A 21,474-nucleotide genomic window follows, 5' to 3' on the forward strand; every position below is an offset into this window, starting at 1 on the left:
CTGTGTTATTTTCACTTTTGTTGTGACTGTCAATGTTTTTTTTTGATGTATTGAGTTTTTCCAGTTTCAACTTTTCCAATGAAGAAATCTTCCTGCTCTGTCTTTTGTTCAACTGCATGATTTTTTTTTTCAGATTTTTGATTGTTTTGTTTTTTACACATTTTTGGTAAAGTGATTTTCTGTTGCAGGATTTACAGACTTGGCCAAAGGCAGGACAGTGTTTCTGTTTATGTTCATAACCACATCTGGAGCAGCTTGCTTCTGTTGCTTGTTCATTTTTAGCTAGTTTGGATTTGCTCTTGTGTTCAAACCCAACTGTTTGTTTTTGTTTCTGTCGTTCTGTTTTGTATTTCATTGAGCACTTTTTTTTTTTTTTCACTTCACTTGATGTCCCTTCGTTTGCACAGCAGATATTCATGGCCTTTGTCTGTCTGCTCTGTTTCTCTCCGCAACCTTGCCCACAATAGGTCTTCCCCAATACCACAAGCACTCCTGTCTCTGATTAACGAGTCATGCAACTCACTGAATTCATGGTCTTTTGCCTTCTTCAGGTCTGTGGTGTACGCATCAGTGCTTTCAACAGGCCAGAGAAAAGCTGAGGGCTCCTCGAACATCACTTGCTAACCAGTCCCTCAGTGTAAAGTATGGACTAATGTGAAATTCAATCTTACATTTTTGATTTTTAAGTTTTGTTTCAAATCTGATTTGTAGATCTGTGATGCTGTGATATTGTCTTCAAGTTGGGCACTGGTGCTGAATGCAAAGTTCTTGTTTTATTTTCAGTCCAGTTATTCTTTTCACTTTTGTTGTGACCGTTGATGTTTGTCTAATGTTCTGTTTTTCTGATTTCAACTGTTCCAATGAAGAAATCTTCCTGCTCTGTCTTTTGTTCAACTGCATTATTTATTTTCCCTCATTCTCTCTGTTTTATTTTACACATTTTTGGTAAAGTGATTTTCTGTTGCAGGATTTACACACTTGGCCATAAGCAGGACCGTGTTTCTGTTTCTGTTCATAACCACATCTGGAGCAGCTTGCTTCTGTTGCTTGTTAATTTTTAGCTAGTTTGGATTTGCTCTTTTGTTCAAACCCAACTATTTGTTTTGTTTGTCGTTCTGTTTTGTATTTCATTGAGCACTTTTTTTTTTCACTTTGCTTGATGTCCCTTCATTTGCACAGCAGATATTCATGGCCTTTGTCTATGTTCCATCTGTTTCTCTCAGCAACCTTGCCCATAATTGGTCTTACCTAATACCACAAGCACTCTTGTCTCTAACTAAGGAGTCATGTAACTCCCCAAATTCATGGTCTTTTGCCTTTTTCAGGTCTGTGGAAGAAGCCTCTCCGTATGCTTCTCTTGCATGTGCCTCAGGTAAGTCAGATTGTTTTGTTTCACATTTCTTGTTTCAGTTCCTTTCTCTCTTAATTGTAACATGTTGTAGACCTTCACTGCATCTTCCCCAGCGACGTGCGAAAAGGTGGCGCATTGTACTCCTCAACAATCCCACTCTCTGTAAGAAACCGGTAAAACTTTTGCATCTAAAAATCAAATTTTTGACGAGATTGCCTTGCAAGCACAGTGCTGAAGGTGGCTGCAGCTGTGCCACTTGCTTGTGTTCTGCTTGGACCGTGTTGGGCTGCTGTATCCTGCTTGTGTTCTGCATCAAACTTGTTACGCTGCTGTCTTCTGCTTGAACAGTGTAACTTGTTCTATATAATACTTTCACTGCTGTCCTGCTTGTTTTTCATTAACATTATGCTGCTGTGTCCTGCTTGTGTTTTGCTTGACCGTTCTGCTAGATCAGTGTCCCTTAACCTTGTTCTGTATATTAATTGTGCTGCTGTGTTCTGCTTGATTGGTATTTTGCTGCTTTGTCCTGCTTGTGTTTTTCATCAAAATTGTTACACTGCTGTTTTCTGCTTGAACGATATTTTGCTGGTGTGCCACTTGCTTGTGTTCTGCTTGAACCGTGTTGGGCTGCTGTGTCCTGCTTGTGTTTTGCACATAAATGGTTACACTGCTGTGTTCTGTATAATTTTTGTTGCTTTGTTGTGCTTGAGTGGTGTTACAGTGCTGTTCATATTCATATATAAACCTAAACCTTTTCTTCATAATTTTTATTTATTTATTTATTTTTCTCACTGAATTGTAACATGTTGTAGACCTTCACTGCATCTTCCCCAGCGATGTGCAAAAAGGTGGCGCATTGGACTCCTCAACAACCCCACTCTCTGTAAGAAACTGGTAAAACATTTGCACCCACAGTCTCCAATTTTCGACGAGATTGCCTTGCAATCACGGTGTTGAAGGTGGCTGCAGCTGTGCCACTTGCTTGTGTTCTGCTTGAACCGTGTTGGGCTGTTGTGTCCTGCTTGTTTTGCATGAAACTGACGCTGCTGTGTTCTGTATAAATTGTTCTGCTGCTTTGTTGTGCTTGAGCGGTGTTACAGTGCTGTTCATATTCATGCATAAACCTAAAACTTTTCATTATTTTTGTTCCCTTCATTTCTTCTCTTCCCCATATGCTGAGCTGCCCCCTGCTGTCTGCTGGTGCGAGTGTATTTGTGTTGGTATTTGTGTGGCTGCTTTTCTACCCTGTCCTGCTGTGTAACCCTTCTAAAAAGTCTGTGATTTCCCCCCCGAACACTCCTGTCTCTGATTAATGAGTCATGCACATCACCGAATTCATGGTCTTTCGCCTTCTTCAGGTCTGTGGTGTACGCATCAGTGCTTTCAAGGGGCCCGAGAAAAGCAGAGGGCTCCTCGAACATCACTGTCGGGTTTTACCCTCTGCTAACCGGTCCCTCAGTGTAAAGTATGGACTAAGGATGACTCTGTGGTACACTTTATTGTGTTTGGTTGACATGCTTGATTGTTACCTACAGGTGTCTCTTTGGTACATAACATAGGTGACATCCCCACACTTGTTGTGTGTTTTTTCTTTCTTTCTTTTTTTTTCTTGCATATATAAGAATGAGAATAGCTTGACATTGCAGAATAACCTAAACAAATCTAAGATGCAGTAAATGACCGTGACTTTAAATTCAGTCAGCAGATGGACATGAGCTTGAACCGTGTCGTCTGAATGTGTGTGTGAATATTGTAAATGTGTACTGTATGTGTTCCAGATTCAGTCCTTGTATCTTGCTGGTGTTTTCACTTGTCTTTCTGACCTTGTGAAGAATGTCTCTCTCTGATGTGTCTCAGGTTGTCAGATTGTTTTGCAGTACCAGTTTCTGCAGGTGGACCAGATTCACTGACCTGCAGCTCGACACAGGAATCAGCAACAACATTGGGTGATGCTGATGGGAACTCCTTCAGTCGTCCTGAGGAGGTGTTTTCTGTTTCTCCTATAGGTTCTTCCATCATGTCTCACGTTCTAGTATTGCTGGTACATCACTGTCAACAATGTGAATTTCAATCTTGCATTTTTGATTTGAGTTTTGTTTCAAATCTGATTTGTAGTTCTGTGCTGTGATGACATTGTCTTCAAGTTGGGCACTGGTGCTGAATGCAAAGTTCTTGTTTTATTTTCAGTCCAGTTATTCTATTCACTTTTGTTGTGACAGTGTTGATGTTTGTCTAATATTCTGATTTCAACTGTTCTAATGAAGAAATCTTCCTGCTCTGTTCAACTGCATGATTTTTTTTTTTTTCCTCATTCTGCTCTGATTGTTTTGTTAGACACATTTTTGGTAAAGTGATTTTGCTGTTACAGGATTTGCACACTTGGCCATAAGCAGGACATTGTTTGTTTCTGTTCACAACCACATCTGGAGAAGGACAGGAACTTTAACTGTGTTCTGTGAATGTGTGTTCTGTTTTCTGTTTCTTCTGTAGGTTCTTCCATCTGGCGTCTGGACTGTGAAGAATCGTGGCTGATCATGATAGCAGGTTGCCCTCTCTGAATTCTCACCTTGTTCCACATGTATATGCTTGGTGGGCTCTTTGTCTGTCTGTCATAATAGCTGTTCTGCTTGAGTTGTCTTCTCTGCAGCTTATCTTAAATCTGTATTTTGCTTTTCTGCATTGAATGTTCAATATGTTTGGATTTTTCTCATTGGGCCATCCTTCCATGATCCTTGTGTGTAGTAGCTGCATCTCTGGATCATTTGCTGTTGCCTTTCGGAATGTAATTTAGCCACTGGCTTTCCCTCCTGCAGAACTGCTGCTCCGAAACCTTCTGAGCTCGAATCTACAGATGGTGTACCAGGTATTTATTTATTTATTTTTTTTACATCATAGAGCTTTAGTGTGGGAGCATTTATCAGCAGAGACTTCAGATTGTTATAGCTTTGTGTTTGACTTTCTCCCCAGTGCCACGGAGTGTCATGCTCGAGCAGTTTTCTGAGAGGTGCGCCGACTTCAGACAGGTTGGGAATAAATTTGGAAAGGTACTGAATCATGCCCATTAATCTCATGAGTGCCTGCTGGTTTTCTGGTGAAGGCATGTGTGTTACAGCTCTCACTTTATCTCTATCTAGCTTGAGACCTTCTGCAGAGAGGGCATATGGCCATGTACTGGATTTGTGGTGATCTGATCTTGCACTTGTTTTTGTTGAGTTTCAGGTTCCACTGTCTTCCCCTTTTCAGCACTTGGATGAGTCTGCCGTCATGTTTGACCGTTTCACCCCAGACTAAGATATCGTTCGTAACGTTATGTGGGAGTATGTGAGTACTTTGCTGAATTCTGCAGTTTCTGGTCCCCAAATTCCTCCTGTACACTTTCAGCTGGACCCTGAGCTCTCGTGAAGAACAAATGGCGAATATCGGGTAGGTTCTTTCTTGACTCTCAGTAATCCCTGAACTTGTTTTTCAGCACATTCCTTGTTTGTTTCTTTCTCTCTGAATTGTAACATGTTGTAGACCTTCACTACATTTTCCCCAGCGACGTGCGGAAAGGTGGCGCGTTGTACTCCTCAACAATCCCACTCAGGTCAAACAGGTCAAACTTTTGCACCTAAAAATCAAATTTTTGATGAGATTGCCTTGCAAGCACAGTGCTGAAGGAGGCTGCAGCTGTGCCACTTGCTTGTGTTCTGCTTGGACTGTCTTGGGCTGCTGTGTCCTGCTTGTGTTCTGCATCAAAATTATTATGCTGCTGTGTTCTGCTTGAACAGTGTCACTCTTTCTGTATAATAATTTCGCTGCTGTCCTGCTTGTGTTTTTCATCAACATTATGCTGCTGTGTCCTGCTTGAACGATATTTCGCTAATGTGTCCTGCTTGAACTGTGTTGGGCTGCTGTGTCCTGCTTGTGTTTTGTCTAAAAATTGTTTTTGCTGCTGTGTTCTGCCTGAACGATATTTCACTGCTGTGCCACTTTTTTGTCCTGCTTGATTGGTATTTCGCTGCTCTGTCCTGCTTGTGTTTTTCATCAGAATTGTTACGCTGCTGTGTTCTGCTTTTACCATGTTGGGCTGCTGTGTCCTGCATCAAAATTGTTACGCTGCTGTTTTCTCCTTGAACGATATTTCGCTGCTGTGCCATTTGCTTGTGTTCTGCTTGAATGGCGTTGGGCTGCTGTGTCCTGCTTGTGTTTTGCATGAAAATGATGCTGTATTCTGTATAAATTGTTTTGCTGCTTTGTTGTGCTTGAGCGGTGTTACAGTGCTGTTCATATTCATACATAAACCTAAACCTTTTCTTCATTATTTGTATTGCTTCCTTCATTTCTTCTTTTCCCCATGTGCTGAGCTGCCCTCTGCTGTCTGATGGTGTGAGTGCATTTGTGTTTAGCTGCTCTTTCCTACCCTGTCCTGCTCCAACATCTCCGTAAGAAATGTAACGTGTAATGTCTGTAAGAAACAGGTAAAACTTTTGCACCCACAGTCTCCAATTTTTTACAAGATTGCCTTGCGAGCACAGTGCTAAAGGTGGCTGCAGCTGTGCCACTTGCTTGTGTTCTGCTTGGACCGTGTTGGGCTGCTGTGTCCTGCTTGTGTTCTGCATCAAAATTATTACGCTGCTGTGTTCTGCTTGAATGATATTTCGCTGCTGTGCCACTTTTTTGTGTCCTGCTTGAACAGTGTTGGGCTGCTGTGTCCTGCTTGTGTTTTGCATAAAAATGATGCTGCTGTGTTCTGTATAAATTGTTTTGCTGCTTTATTGTGCTTGAGCGGTGTTACAATGCTGTTCATATTCATATATAAACCTAAACATTTTCTTTATTATTATTATTATTAATATTTTATTTTATTTTTTTCTTCATTTCTTCTCTTCCCCCATGTGCTGAGCTGCCCCCTGCTGTCTGCGGGTGCGAGTGCGTTTATGTTTGGCTGCTCTTTCCTACCCTGTCCTGCTGTAACCCTTCTAAAAAGTTTTTGCTGTGATTTCTCCCCTCCTCTCCTCCTCCTAACCCTTTGTGTTTTTTCTCTTTCACATGTGTTGAGATGCCCAGTTTCAAGTGTTCCATCGGCAGACCTGGCTCTCACCACCACTCTCCTGCCTGCTGTCTGGTTCTGAGGCCTCGAATGGAGTCCACCTCACTGCATGGACTTCATTTCACTCATGTTTTCATCTTTTTATGGCTTGAAGGCACATTGGCACATTTCTTTGACACTGTTACCACTGGTTTGCTCAAAAGAGGCTTGGACCCAGATCTCTGTAAAGCTGCTGTGTGACCACATTTGTTGTGAAAGCGCTGTATAAATAAAATTTATTTGAACTGAATACTGTAGTCTGTGTGAGTTATTCTCCTCTATGCTGGTTGTGTAGTGTTATGCTACCGTATTCTGGTTGAAAGAGTACTGGTACTGTATTCTATATCAAAATAATGATTCTAATGTCTTCTGAATGAAAGCTTTCTGCTACTCTGTTGTGAATGAACAGTTTCAGGCTACTGTGTTCTGTAAGACATCGTTACGCTACTCTATTCTGGTAGAACAGTGTTCTGTTACTGTGGTCTGTAGGAAAGTTCTGCTACTTTTCATTCAGAATTCAGTAGCATAGCTCTGAATACGGGATACAACAGTGTTGCGCTTCACATTCAAGACAGAGCTTGTAGCGCCCCCTATGGATTCTGTAAGAGGATTATTGTAGCCCATTTTTCAGATAACATGATTCAGCTCCCTGAAATGTATAAACATACTGTAAATATCAGAAATCAAACATTTCATACCCCACTGTATCTAGCTTAAAGTACCTGAAACAGAATTTTACACAGTTGAAAAGACCTCAAATAAAGGATTTTCCCACATCCTGTAGTTTAAAGTACCTGACCGAGAACGCCAAAAGTTTCACCCCACACAGGAGAAATGACCTGAAATGAAATGCTGAATTCTCCACTTCATACATCTGATAGAACTTGACAAATGCTTCACTCCATAGTTAAGAGCTTCAACTTCAGAGAAACAGCTAATTAGTACAAAGCTAATTTACATATATCTTAAAGGCACTGTAATAAACAAACAGACAGTTTTAATTGTAAGGGATAAAGTGTGATTTTTGGTTCACAGAACTCCACAAACACTAAGTAGGACTGAAGAGAAAAGTTTATGGTCCTTTAACATAATATTTGGACATTTAGGCCCAGCCCTAGGTGTGTCTTAATCTTCACACATCACTGCTATTACATTATCAAAAATGTTAAAAAAACAAAAAAATACATTTAAAATAATGACAGGATACAGGGGGGTAAAAGGTGCCTTGCATGCAGAGTTCAGTGGAGTCTCATCAAATTCCTGCACAGAGTGGATTCTGCCTAGTGAATGACCTGCAGAAAGCTTGGACCAACGTTTCAAAGGCTACCATCAGTAACACACTACGCCGCCAGGGACTCAGATCTTGCAGTGCCAGACGTGTTCCCCTGCTTAAGCCAGTACATACCCGGGCGCGTCTGAAGTTTGCTAGAGAGCATTTGGATGTTCAGGAAGAGTATTGGGAGAATGTCTTATGGTCAGATGAAACCAAAGTAGAACTGTTTGGTACAAACACAACTCGTTGTGTTTGGAGGAGAGTGAATGCTGAGTTGCATCCAAAGAACACCATACCAACTGTGAAGCATGGGGGTGGCAACATCATGCTTTGGGGCTGTTTCTCTGCAAAGGGACTAGGACGACTGGTCCGTGTACATAAAATAATGAATGGGGCCACGTATTGTGAGATTTTGAGTGTAAACCTCCTTCCATCAGCAAGGGCATTGAAGACGAAACGTGGCTGGGTCTTTCAGCATGACAACGATCCCAAGCACACTGCCAGGCCAACAAAGAAGTGGCTTTGTAAGAAGCATTTCAAGGTCCTGGAGTGGCCTAGCCAGTCTCCAGATCTCAACCTAGAAAACCTTTGGAGGGAGTTGAAAGCCTGTGTTGCCCACCGACAGCCCCAAAACATCACTGCTCTAGAGGAGATCTGCATGGAGGAATGGGCCAACATACCAGCAACGGTGTGTGCCAACCTTGTGAAGACTTACAAAAACATTTGACCTCTGTCATTGCCAACAAAGGATATATAACAAAGTATTGAGATGAACTTTTGTTATTGACCAAATACTTATTTTACACCATTATTCGCCAATAAATTCTTTAAAAATCAGACAATGTGATTTTCAGATTTTTTTTCTCATTTTGTCTCTCATAGTTGAGGTTTACCTATGATGTCAATTACAGGCCTCTCATCTTTTTAAGTGGGAGAACTTGCACAATTGGTGACTGACTAAATACTTGTTTTTCCCCATTGTATGTATGTATGTATGTACGTGTGTTTTCAGTATTTGTTCACTGTCCAAAGAATGCAATTACTTGATTTAGCATTTGGAGCAAGAACTGACTTTCTGCTTCATTACATTTTCACCCAGTGTAAAGACTGATGAAGCTGTATAAACACTAGAACTGACCCAAATGGAGAAACACTTTTTTGGACAGCAATAACATAAGCTTGTGTGTGTGTGTGTGTGTGTGTCAATTATACAACAATTACCTGTCTCCCACTTCTGATTTCACAATTGCCTCAGACTCTGAACTACATTGGTGTATTCACTGTGAAGAGAGTAAACCATGTCCTTATGTCAGACGTCTTGGGCTCTAGCAGTACTCTGTTGCATAGAAAGCAAAGAGCATTACAACATAAACTACATCAATAATAAGAGGAAATGATCTGTGGTGTAGTATTGGTGAAATAATAATGCATTCTTCTTGGTTGAAGGGTTTTGCAGCGCGTTTGTGAGCTTGCGCTTGTTTAGTGAATCTGCGGCACGTTTGTTAAATGTAGAGCCATGTTGCCGTTTTGATGAAGGGCTTTCTGCTTTAGTGAATCTGCAGCGCGGTGGGTCTTCTCGCCCACCGTACTTTATATTAGGGCTGGACAGAACGAGGCTTTTTAACCCAGTTGAAGACAAAGTGGTTGGAGGCTCGACAGCTCTACTGCACCTGCTGTTCTAATAAAACACTACACCTCCATCGCCTGATTCTGATTTTTCCCTCCAAATAAAAGTCAGCTTGTAAAATCCTAAAGTCCAGCAGAAATAATTCACTATGGAAAATGATTCTAGCAGCATGATGAGTAAAACGTCAGGTTGAAGTTGTTTAATCAGGATAGCAGTAATTCCCTAAGATATCTATAAAGCAATGTTATTTATAGTGTAGTTCAGTGGTAATGTGCATGTGTCAGAGCTTGGTGAGGCGCAGGCTTTGAGACTACTGCCATATATACAGCAATATGGGAAATAAGACAATCCATAACATTAGAATTACAGAGAATTACAGAAGAGACAGTTCACAGTTTGGGTTTTCACTGATAATTGTGTTCATATATAAAGGAGAGGAGAGCAGGGCCCACTCACACACAGTTTGATATTTTGGATCATTTAATTCAGGAAAGTATTTCAGAAATATGAATAATATTGTTAACATAAACAACCTGCACAAATAAACAAGTTAACAATTCAGCTCAAAGCACTGCTTATTAAATCACAGTACTGCTTATAAAATCAAATGGGTCAAAGGAAGAGCTTGTTTGAGACATAATGAGATAAAACAGTAAATAGTCACAGAGAAAAGAACAGTTCATATAAGATGTTGTGTAAAAAATGACTAATGAGGTTATTTAGGTGTTAAGTTCATACTGAGGTGGCTTTACAGGGCTTCTCTGTTCTGTAATCAGTGTTTCTATAGTTTCTCACTTGAGAAATGGGACAGGTTGTGTGAACACGGCTCTTCTGCAAAGCATACTGTGAATTATTCTAGTTACAATATTCAAAAAGAAGTGTATGCTTTACAGTGTGCTTTGCAGAAGCGCCGTGTTCACTCACCTTTTTTAATAATACTGTGAGGGACGATGTACCTAAATGTTTCACTCACCTGTACACCTGTGTAATGTGACGTGATAATAAAAGTGATTTGATTTTTTTTTTTTGGTGGCTCAATGGGTTGTTAGAAGAGATGTCCACAAGGGGGTGCTATGGTGCCATTATTCCTGGTAACTCTGCTGGTGACCGAGTGCTAAGAAGGCTGAGAGAAACTATAGAGAAAGTCTACCAGCTGTATTTCTATTCTTTACAGACCTCTTTCTTTTGGGTTGGTACTCAGTACACCGCACACACCTACATGTGAAATCTTAAAAGACATGATGTTCTAAAAAATGTTTTATTCATTTATTTATGATATTAATTAACAACTAAAATTAGCATACACATTTTAGACTGCATGCTTTATGAATCGTCTGCTAAGAAATAGAGAGCCTGTTGCAGAGGTGGGTGGTCACTAGTTACCTTTACACATGATAATAGTAGGATGAGAAAGGGAGTCTAGTTTTCCTTTCAGTTTAGTCATGAACTCCATTTTTGAGTGTAATGTTGTCATGTTATGTTGGTGAGCATCTGCATGGCTCTGTGATGGATCACGTGTCTAATTTGAGAGCTTTTTTTGCACCAAAAATATAAGTAAACGAAATCAACCATAACAGACACTGATTGTATCTAAAGTTCCAGTGCAGCTCTATAAGTTATTCAGTATTGAAGTATTTTATTTTAATTCACTAATTTTCTACATCTGTCACACTGACAATAAAACGTGAAGCTCTGGAGCAGCCGCACAGTGACCTACGGTCGCCGGGATAGAGGGATTTTAGTCCCCTGAGCACTGGCTTAAGGAGATGTTGAACTGTGTTCTCTGGAGTGATGGAGCTCCATCCAGTACCTTGGGCTGAGTTGGAGTGCATAGACTAATCATCCAGCATCAGTGCATCAGGAATTGCCACGTAAACCAGACCTCACAACCGCGACTTTTCCTGTGCCTTTGTCCACAGAAGGAGATTTCGCTGGTCATCAGTTTGAAATACAGGTGCAGAACAAGTGCTTAAACAATGATGCACCACTGATAGCTAGAACTGCGGCTGTCTCTCCAGATCTGCTGAACGATATTAGGGTACAGAATGACTTCCCCGCCCCTCCTCAGACAACCAATGGACTCTTGCACACTCATGCCCTGGGGATTCAGCAATGTATGTAGTGGGTATATATTAATGGGTGCATGTCAGAGTTTAGCCAGTTCAGAGTGTAAGGGGGAGAAGAGTGTTTGTCAGTCTGGCTGTCCTGGACTTCACACTCCTGTAGCGTCGGCCCGATGGTAGGAGCGTGAAGAGGCTGCGTTGAGGGTGTGTACTGTCCCTGATAATGCTGTGGGCCCTGCTGATGACCCTGGTCCTGTAGTTGTCCTGCTTTACTGTGATTGTAGTGTACTGTAAATGTAGTGTTTCTGTACTGTAAAACAGTATGTTTATGACAATTAACTGTACTGTAAGTATAGTGTGTATATAGTATACTGTACTGTAAAATGTGTGTAATATAAATGAGTACATTAAAATACAATAATCTGTTGTGAATTACTTTTCTGTAAATTATATATATAATTTACAGATTATATACATATATATATATATATATATATATATATATATATGTAGTTATTATAATTTAGTGTACTGATTATATTTAAGTGTACAATAAATGTAGTGTACTGTATATTTATTACAATTAACTGCTAGATTCATTAAATTCATCAAATTCATTAAATGAATCCAGTTTTACGTACAACAGGATGAACTTACAGTGGAGGAAATAAGTATTTAATCCCCCATTGAATTTAAAAGTTTGTACTCTAACAAATAATTAAACAGTCTATGATTTTTATGGTGGCTTTATTTTAACAGTGAGAGATGGAATATCAAAAAGACAATCTAGAAAATGAATTAATATTTAAATAAAAAATAATTTGCATTTCATTGAGGGAATTAAGAATTTGATCCCCTAAAAACCATGATTAATGTTGGCTCCCACAGACCACTGACACATCCTACTCTCAGTGAAGTCGTTACCTGCATGAGAGACACCTGTCCCAAATTGTCACCTGTGTAAAAGGCCACCTGCCAAGAGACTCAGTGACACTCCAACATCTCCACCATGGGCAAGACTAAAGAGCTGTCTAAAGATGGCAGGGACAAAATTGTTGAGCTACACAAGGCTGGAATGGGCTACAAAGCCATAAGTAAGAAGCTGGATGAGAAGCTGACAACTGTTGGTGCAATTATTCAGAAGTGGAAGAAGTACAACATTACTGTCAATCGACCTAGGCCTGGAGCTCCATGCAAGATATCACCTCGTGGAGTCTCACTGATCGTGAGAAAGGTTAAAAATCAGCCAAGAACTACATGGGAGGAGCTGGTTAAATATCTTAAGGCAGCTGGGATCACAGTCTCAAAAAACTATTGGTAATACACTGAGACGTAATGGTTTAAAATCCTGCAGTGCACACAAGGTTCCTCTGCTCAAAAAGACTCATGTCCAGGCTCTTTTCAGCAAGCCAGTGGCAACAGTGGCAAGGAAAAACTCAAAAGGGGAACCCATCTTCCTCTGGTCGACACTGGATAGCATGCATGCAGGTAAAGAGTCACAAGCAATCCTTCTAAAGCATTTTGTAAACAAAATGTACATGAAGGCAGCATAACTCTGTTCACAGAGACTACAGTAGCAGAACTATTAAAGAACACAGTTGCATGACAGTTTTCATACAGAATACAGTTGCATCAATTTTACCTTTAGAAGTCAACAGGGTCACATTTTTCATACAGAATACAGTAGCATATAATCACTCAAACAGCAGATAGGAGCATGAATCTAAATACAGAATACAACAGTGCTGCTCTTCATATTGAACATAGAGCTTTAAGCTCCCTCTATTAATTCATTTTCCATACATCATTCATCCACCTTCAGGCTGCAGTAGTTAAGCCCCACTAAGACAATAATGCTTAAGTTGCATTTCAGAAAAATGCAGCCAATCAGAAGAAAGCTCATTTACATAATGGCACAGTAATAACAGCTTGTTATTATTTTAATGGACTAAGGGCAGGTTTTGGTACATAAAGCTCCATAAAACAATGTAAGTAAGACTGAAGAGAAAAGATCAAATAAAATGTAGACTTGGAGAGTAAGGCTAATACTAGAACTCTACAAAGCCATGGATGTTGTTGCTCACTGTTCAAAAGGCAGCATCACTGTTATTTTGGTATGTGGTAGCTCTGACAGAGCAGAGGCAGGTAGTAAAGACCTGGTGTTCGGTCAGAGCAACGTGACAGCACAGTAAGACCTTCAGCTCCACCAGATGGACGTTACAACAGCCTACTTGCACGGTCTGATTGATTGTGAGATGTATATGGAGCAATCAGAGAGATTTGAAGGAAAGTCAAATACAGGTGTGAACTGAATAACTCATCGTATGCTCTTAAACTGTCTGGATTATCGGGATAAAAATGGCTTTCCACAGAACCCAGCAGACCATTGTGTCTACGACAAACACACTGAAAGTCTGAGGTTGAGGTAAAAAAAGATGCCAACAGCATTCAAGATGAAGGATCTAGGAAAACTGAACCATTTTTTAGGTACTGATTTCAATCAAAGTCAAGGCGCAGTAAATAGGAGTCAAAAGAAGTACACATCAAAAGTACCTGAACAATTTGGTAGGTCAGACTGTAACCAAGGTCCAACCACAAATCCCAATCACAAAGCAGCATGTAGCTTGTTTGTTGTGATGAGGCGCACAAGACCTGATCAAAGTTGAAGCAGTTAAATAGTCCCAGTACTTGTCTGAGCCAAACGAACAACACTGGACTGCAGTCAAGCATGTAATTAGGTACTTAAAGGGTACAACTGATCATGAACCGTTACAAAAAGAGTGGAGAGAAACTGAAACTTGAGGTAAACTTGAACTAAACATTGCCTCTTACTTCCTGCTCTGTCTACACATGAAGCAGAACATATGGCATACATATGGAAGACAACATTTCTGGGGCATCTGCGGCTGCTAGGACTAAATGACACAATATTAAACTCCTCACACGAGTGAACAGGATAAAGACAGTGATGAAAATGAAGACGCATATGCTGACGTTTGGAAGCTTGTTTCTGGATGTTTCTAGAGGAATGCTAAGGGTTCCAGACAAGTAATGGGAGTGGATTACATTATTACTACCAATGTCAGCAGGAGTAACAGTTTATGACTGCTGGTAAGTTTGGTAACAGTGCTGAAAGGGAATCTAGGGTGTTTGATGTTATTGCATTTAACAACATTTCTTTGATTCTGATTGGAGCAACACTGTCAAGACTATACCAGAGCACAGCCTGCAGATCATCTGTTACATGTTCTGCATCTGCAGGGTGAGATGGTTCAATCTGCAAGGTTATTAATGAAAACACTAGCTGTTGAGGTTGTTATGGTACATTTGCTAATAAAGGGGTGGCAGGTGGAGATCATGTTTGAAGTAGTTCTAAAACAGGATTAGGTGTTGGTTGGAGATGGAGTCAGGTGGAGAAATACAGAGTTCTCTTAATACCCAGGGGCAAAATTTAACGTAATGTTAAGGGGGTCCTGAATCAATGTCTGATCAGTAGAAAGAGCTGCTTCTGATAAAAACCACAGCAAATTCACCAAGGCCATAGACTGTGATAAGCAGGAAATTGTGCTGCTTTTTGGAAGCCAGAGACTAGCCTGCCACTTTAAGACTAAGCACCCCAAAAGACGGTTAACAGATCTCCTTCTCTACTACGAGTCCCGTCTCCCTAACCAACATCACTAACAGGATTGGCTTTGTTGTTTCTTGCCAACGTGGGAGAGGCTGTGTTTGTGAAAAGCACCAAAGCTCGGTCAACTAGATGTTCAGGTAGGTCGAGTGAGAGACATCGTTCAACAGTTACGTGCAGTTACAAAAATTTCACCTTGTACTGATTCAGTAATACAGTGCAGTTTATTACAAATGAGGAATAATTCCATAGTCCATCATACGGACCTGGTGCTAACCCTGAGTGTGTGTGACAGTTAGCCTAGTTTGGTGATCTATTAAAAGATTAGGAGCTACTTTACATCAAGTCAATGAGTAGAATCAACAGTAATGGTAATACTCACACTCTACAAAGCCAGGACTGATTTTGCTCACTGTTCATAAAGCAACATCACCGTGTTACAACCCGACTGAGTGGCAGCTCAAACAGAGGAGAGGTAGGCAGAAACGACTCCAGAAAAGGTTCAAGAGTCTCAAACTGATGCTCAAGATGGCGCTCAAACAGAGGAAGACAGAGACACGCCTTAGCTGACTGTGTCAGATTTTGAAGACCAGACACTGACCAACTACTGACTACTGTTATAGGGTCTGTAATGGACCACAGAGCAAAAGACAACCATGTTTACCATTTGTGTCTGACACAGATGGAATTTGGCCTCCTCCTTTAACCCATCCATGCAGTGAACACACACAGTGACAGTGCCTGGAGTGGTGGGCAGCCATTGCTGTGGTGCACGGGGAGCAGAGAGGGTGAAGGGCCTTGCTTATGGGCCAAACAGTGGCAGCTTGCCGAGCCAGGTATTGAACCCTTGACCCGGTCATCAATAGCTCGGTGCTCCAACTGCTGAGTCACCACTTCCCCCAAAAGGTGTCTTTTGGCAGTGGCAGTCCATACCCACACTACCAAAAAGACTCCAGACAACCCAGCCCCTTAGACCACTCAGCCACACTAACAAAATCCCAGCTTTGCGTTGAAGCTACGAAAGAGGAGAGGACTTCTCTCGGGCTGGAGTGAATGCGTGAGTGAACACACATGGGTGTACGATTTAAAACAGTGTAGATGGGTCTGAAATGTACAAAGGGTTACAGTCAAGTAATGACCTTGAGCTCCACCATGGCATGAAAAAACAAAAAAACTAAATGGTAATAAATTGAACCTAAACTCTACATACAAGGGAAATCTGCTCAGAGTAGAAACACTGTAAAAAACACAAGACCATGTCTGTTCTACGTGTCTTACAGAACACCAAACCCATACTGACCAGGCAATGTCAGATGATGATGAATATGATGATGATGATGATTTCCATAACTAAAAGCTAACCGTGTTAATCAGACTCAGGTTCAAGAAAGACAGACATGGTACACGCTATGCAAAGAGAAAGCACCTCAGGATTTAGCTGACTACGTGTCAGATATTGAAGACCAGACAGTGACCAATCAGTGCAGACAAAAAGGGGAAGAATTCTCTTTATTGTCTTAAAAGCTGGGATTGTAACTACTTCAGGTGTGTTACTCAGCGCTCAGCATATCTTAATTTCAGTGATATCTTAGTACTTTAAAGCCACAATCTTGTTGTTTTTAATTGTAGAGTCCCCCTGTCCTGCACGTTTTATTGCAGGGGTGTTCAGTCTTATCTGCAAAGTGCCGTGTAGCTGCAGCTTTTCCATCCTAAACAGGCTGCGGGACACCTGATTCCACTTGTTTAATCAATTAGTGAGTCTTCAAACAACTGATCACATGTGTTTCTGCTTGGCTGGTATGAAAAGCTGTAGCCACACCGGCCCTTTGTGAGTAAGATTGAACACCCCCACCACTGAGGGAGGGTTTGTAACTCATGATCAATAAGATAAAGGCATGTGTTTGAAAAGCTTCTCAATGTAGGAATGCAGATATGGGATCAGAGTCCTCTGTTATTTACAAAGACAAGAACTGCTCCTAAATTAGTGCATTACCTAGCAGCTGATTGTCTGCTTATATAAAGAGGCTTTTAACTCTTTCAAATAATCTTATTGTCTTAGTTTCTGCTGTTCCCACATTTACCACACCTTTATGTTAAAAAAGTGACAAATTCCAGCAGATTTTAAAAGTACTGAGAAAAGAAGTTATTCAGTGGATCAAGAAGTGTGTCCACTATTCTTAAAAGGTCATGTATAGACCTTGATGGTCAGGCAGAGTTTTAAACTGCTTTAAGAGAAAATGCAGGAGCAGTGCTTGAGCAGTTCTCTACCAGCTACATGATCTATATAGAAACAGAACTCCAGCAGAATCCACTCTGTGCATGAACCTGATGAGACTCCACTGAACTCTGCGTTCAAGGCACCTTTTAACACCCTGTATCCTGTCATTAATTTAAATGCATTTTTTAATAATGCAATAGCATTAAACATTTTTGATTTTTGAATTTTTCCTCTTTTCTCTTCAATCTTACTTAGTGTTTGTGGAGTTGTGTGAACAAAAAATCACGCTTCATCCCTTACAATTAAAACTGGCTGTTTTTTATTTGAGGTCTTTTCAACTGTGTGAAATTCTGTTTCAGGTACTTTAAGCTAGATACAGTGGGGTATGAAATGTTTGATTTCTGATATTTACAACATTTTTAGGATTACATTTCAGGGAGGTGAATCATGTTATCTGAAAAATGGGCTACGCTAATCCCCTTATAGAATCCATAGGGGGCGCTACAAGCACTGTGTTGAATGTGTTCTACCAGAATAGAGTAGCGCAACGATGTCTTACAGAACACAGTAGCCTGAAACTGTTCATTCACAACAGAGTAGCATAACGCTTTCATTCAGAAGACATTGGAATCATTATTTTGATATAGAATACAGTACCAGTACTCTTTCAATTTAGAATACGGTAGCATAACACTACACAACCAGCATAGAGGAGCATAACTCACACAGAATACAGGATTCAATTCAAATGAATTTTAATTATACAGTGCTTTCACAACAAATGTGGTCACACAGCAGCGTTACAGAGATCCGGGTCCAAGCCTCTTCTGAGCAAGCCAGTGGCAACAGTGGCAAGGAAAAACTCCCTCAGATCGAGAGGAAGAAACCTTGAGAGAAACCAAGACTCAAAAAGGGAACCCATCCTCCTCTGGTCGACACCGGATAGCACAATGAAAAGCAGAACAGGAATAAAACATGGAATTAAGGGAATCTGGCCAACGTGCCGTCAAGCCATAAAAAGATGAAAACATGAGTGAAATGAAGTTCATGCAGGTACACGGTCACAAGCACAGCCATGCAGTGAGGTAAGGATGACTCAATTCGAGGCCCCAAAACCAGACAGCGGTCAGGAGGGTGGTGAAGAGAGCGAGGTCTGCCGATGGAACAGTTGAAACTGGGCATCTCAACATATGTGAAAGGTTAGGAGGTTAGGTTAGGTTAGGAGGAAGGGGGCAAAAACTTTTTAGAAGGGTTACAGCAGGACAGGGTAGGAAAGAGCAGCCAAACACAAATACACTCGCACCAGCAGACAGCAGGGGGCAGCTCAGCACATGGGGGAAGAGAGAAGAAATGAAGGAAAAAATAATAATAATGAAGAAAAGGTTTAGGTTTATATATGAATATGAACAGTATTGTAACACCACTCAAGCACAACAAAGCAACAAAACAATTTATACAGAACACAGCAGTGTAACCATTCTCATGTAGAACACAAGCAGGACAAAGCAGCCCAACACGGTTCAAGCAGACCACAAGCAAGTGGCACAGCTACAGCCACCTTTAGCACTGTGCTTGCAAGGCAATCTTGTAAAAAATTGGAGACTGTGGGTGCAAATGTTTGACCGGTTTCTTACAGAGAGTGGGATTGTTGAGGAGAACAATGCGCCACCTTTCCGCACTTCGCTGGGGAAGATGCAGTGAAGGTCTACAACATGTTACAATTCAGTGAGTGAAGAAACTGAAACAAGAAATGTGCTGAAAAACAAGTTCAGGGATTACTGAGAGTCAAGAAAGAACCTACCCGATGTTCACCATTTGTTCTTCATGAGAGCTCAGTATCCAGCTGAAAGCACTGAGGTGTACGGGAGGAATTCGGGGACCAGAAACTGCAGATTTCAGCAAAGTACTCACATACTCTGGAAACCACATGTTACCGCTGGAAAAGCTACCACTCACCTGTGAACACAAAAGTCAAAAATGCTAAACTGAATTTCACATGTTGTTGACTGTGATGTACCAGCAATACTAGGACATGAGACATGGGAGATGTTACAGCAGGACAGGGTAGGAAAGAGCAGCCAAACACAAATGCACTCGTACCAGCAGACAGCAGGGGGCAGCTCAGCACATGGGGGGAAAGAAGAAATGAAGGAAAAAATAAAAATAATGGTTTAGGTTTATGTATGAATATGAACAGCACCGTAACACCGCTCAAGCACAACAAAGCAGCAAAACTAATTATACAGAACACAGCAGCATCATTTTCATGCAAAACAAGCAGGACACAGCAGCCCAACATGGTTCAAGCACAACACAGCATTGAATTTCACATTGTTGTCAGTGATGTACAAGAAATGTACAAGAAAGATGTGAGACATGTGAGACGTTAGGTGTGGTTTAAAGATGGAAGAACCTATAGGAGAAACAGAAAACACCTTCTCAGGACGACTGAAAGAGTTTCCATCAGAATCACCCAATGTTGTTGCTGATTCCTGTGTCGAGCTGCAGGTCAGCGATTCTGGTCCACCTGCAGAAACTGGTACTGCAAAACAACCTGACTTACCTGAGTCACATCCGAGAGAGGCATACAGAGAGGCTTCTTCCACAGACCTGAAAAAGGCAAAAGATCATGAATTCAGTGAGTTGCATGACTCATTAATCAGAGACAGAGACAGGACTGTTTGTGATATTAGGGAAGACCTATTGTGGGCAAGGTTGCTGCTTTTGCACTGACTGCATTTTAAACTGAAGGTCACACTGATGGTCAATAAGAGGAAATATCTCACATACTTTAAAAATGAATCTTAGTCTAGATGCAGGAGAGGAAACCTCGGTCTCCTGGTTTAAAAACTGTATGTTGAGGAGTTTAGTCAGTTGTGGATAAATGCTGCGTCAGCATGTTTAGAAACTTCAAACAGTATGTTAGCGTGTGGGTTGATGAGAAAAGGATTTCTTGGATCTCAGACTCCACAGATCGCTTTGGCCTCCCAGGGATCAAACTCCCCCTCTCTCAATGACAGGAGCAGCGATTAGACGGTGTTGTGTTGCTGCGTATTTTCTAACTGAACTGACGGTTAGAATCAGTGTAGGTACCGAACCCAAGCACAGATTTTACCTTTGAAGATTTTCTATTCTAAAATGATGAAACCTCCTGGGGTGGTGAAGCTGATCAACAACACATTTATTTCTTATAAATGTCAGTAGGGTGATTTCTCTAAAGACTGTTCTCTGATGAAGGCTGGTAGCTGGATTGGTTCTTCAGAGGACCTGATGCTCCCTGGAACTGAAGTTCAAAATGAAAAGCTGTGTATTAGACATCTCTCCTGTTGTGAAAGACATTAGTGTCACGTAGAAAACATGAACCTTCTTAGGGCCTTTCTTCCATCACCTCTTAACTTCCAGACTTTCTAAGGATTATTATTCTGCAATGACATGGAATACAGCACACACTGGCCAAATCCTTCTAAAGGTAGAGGAGTGAGGAGGATTGTGGAGTTTCAGCGGTTAAAAGGGTTCATGATGTTCACCACAGTTTAAACAAACACTGAAAGTTACCTGGAATCGTGCTGGACATCTTCTCTAACTGGCTACAAGAGGTATAGTCTTCCTTTTCTTCAGGTTCTGCTTGAGAGACAACATGACAGATTATCTAGAACATGTCAAGTGATTTGAATAACATCAAATACCTCAGAGTTTGATGCTAGTTAATAATAATAATAATCTGAAGGGGAGTTGAAGCCTCGGTCTCCTGGTTTCCTGCATCACTGTGGGAGCAAAGGTTCTAGCTCAACCACGATCCACAGAGCAGGACTTTCCTATCAGAATTGAACCCAGCCAGTAGGCCAACACTTAGAGTCATGCTTGAGGGCTACAAGGGGTGTACCCTTGTTGACTTCGTCAGGATCTGTTGGAGGGACACAACCAGAACACATACATACATACATTATATATATACACACACACACACACACACACATTTATGGTATTTAGCTGACTCTCTTATCCAAAACGACTTACGTCTCCCACATGATGTGGCAGCTCAGTGGCAGGTAGTGGTGTTATTCATTGCGCCACACCAACCGTTATTGGTTGGTGCCCACACCAATTTATATTTATTCACTCATCACACAACTAACATACCTTAATCTTGGTGAACTTTAGCCTCCTGGTTTTTTGCTTCATGGTGGACTGTGTGAGAACAGCTTCTGCCTCCACCACTGCACAAAGAGGAAGACTGAGACTCTTG

Source organism: Salminus brasiliensis, chromosome 15 (genome assembly GCF_030463535.1).
Source record: "Salminus brasiliensis chromosome 15, fSalBra1.hap2, whole genome shotgun sequence".
Taxonomy (NCBI): domain Eukaryota; kingdom Metazoa; phylum Chordata; class Actinopteri; order Characiformes; family Bryconidae; genus Salminus; species Salminus brasiliensis.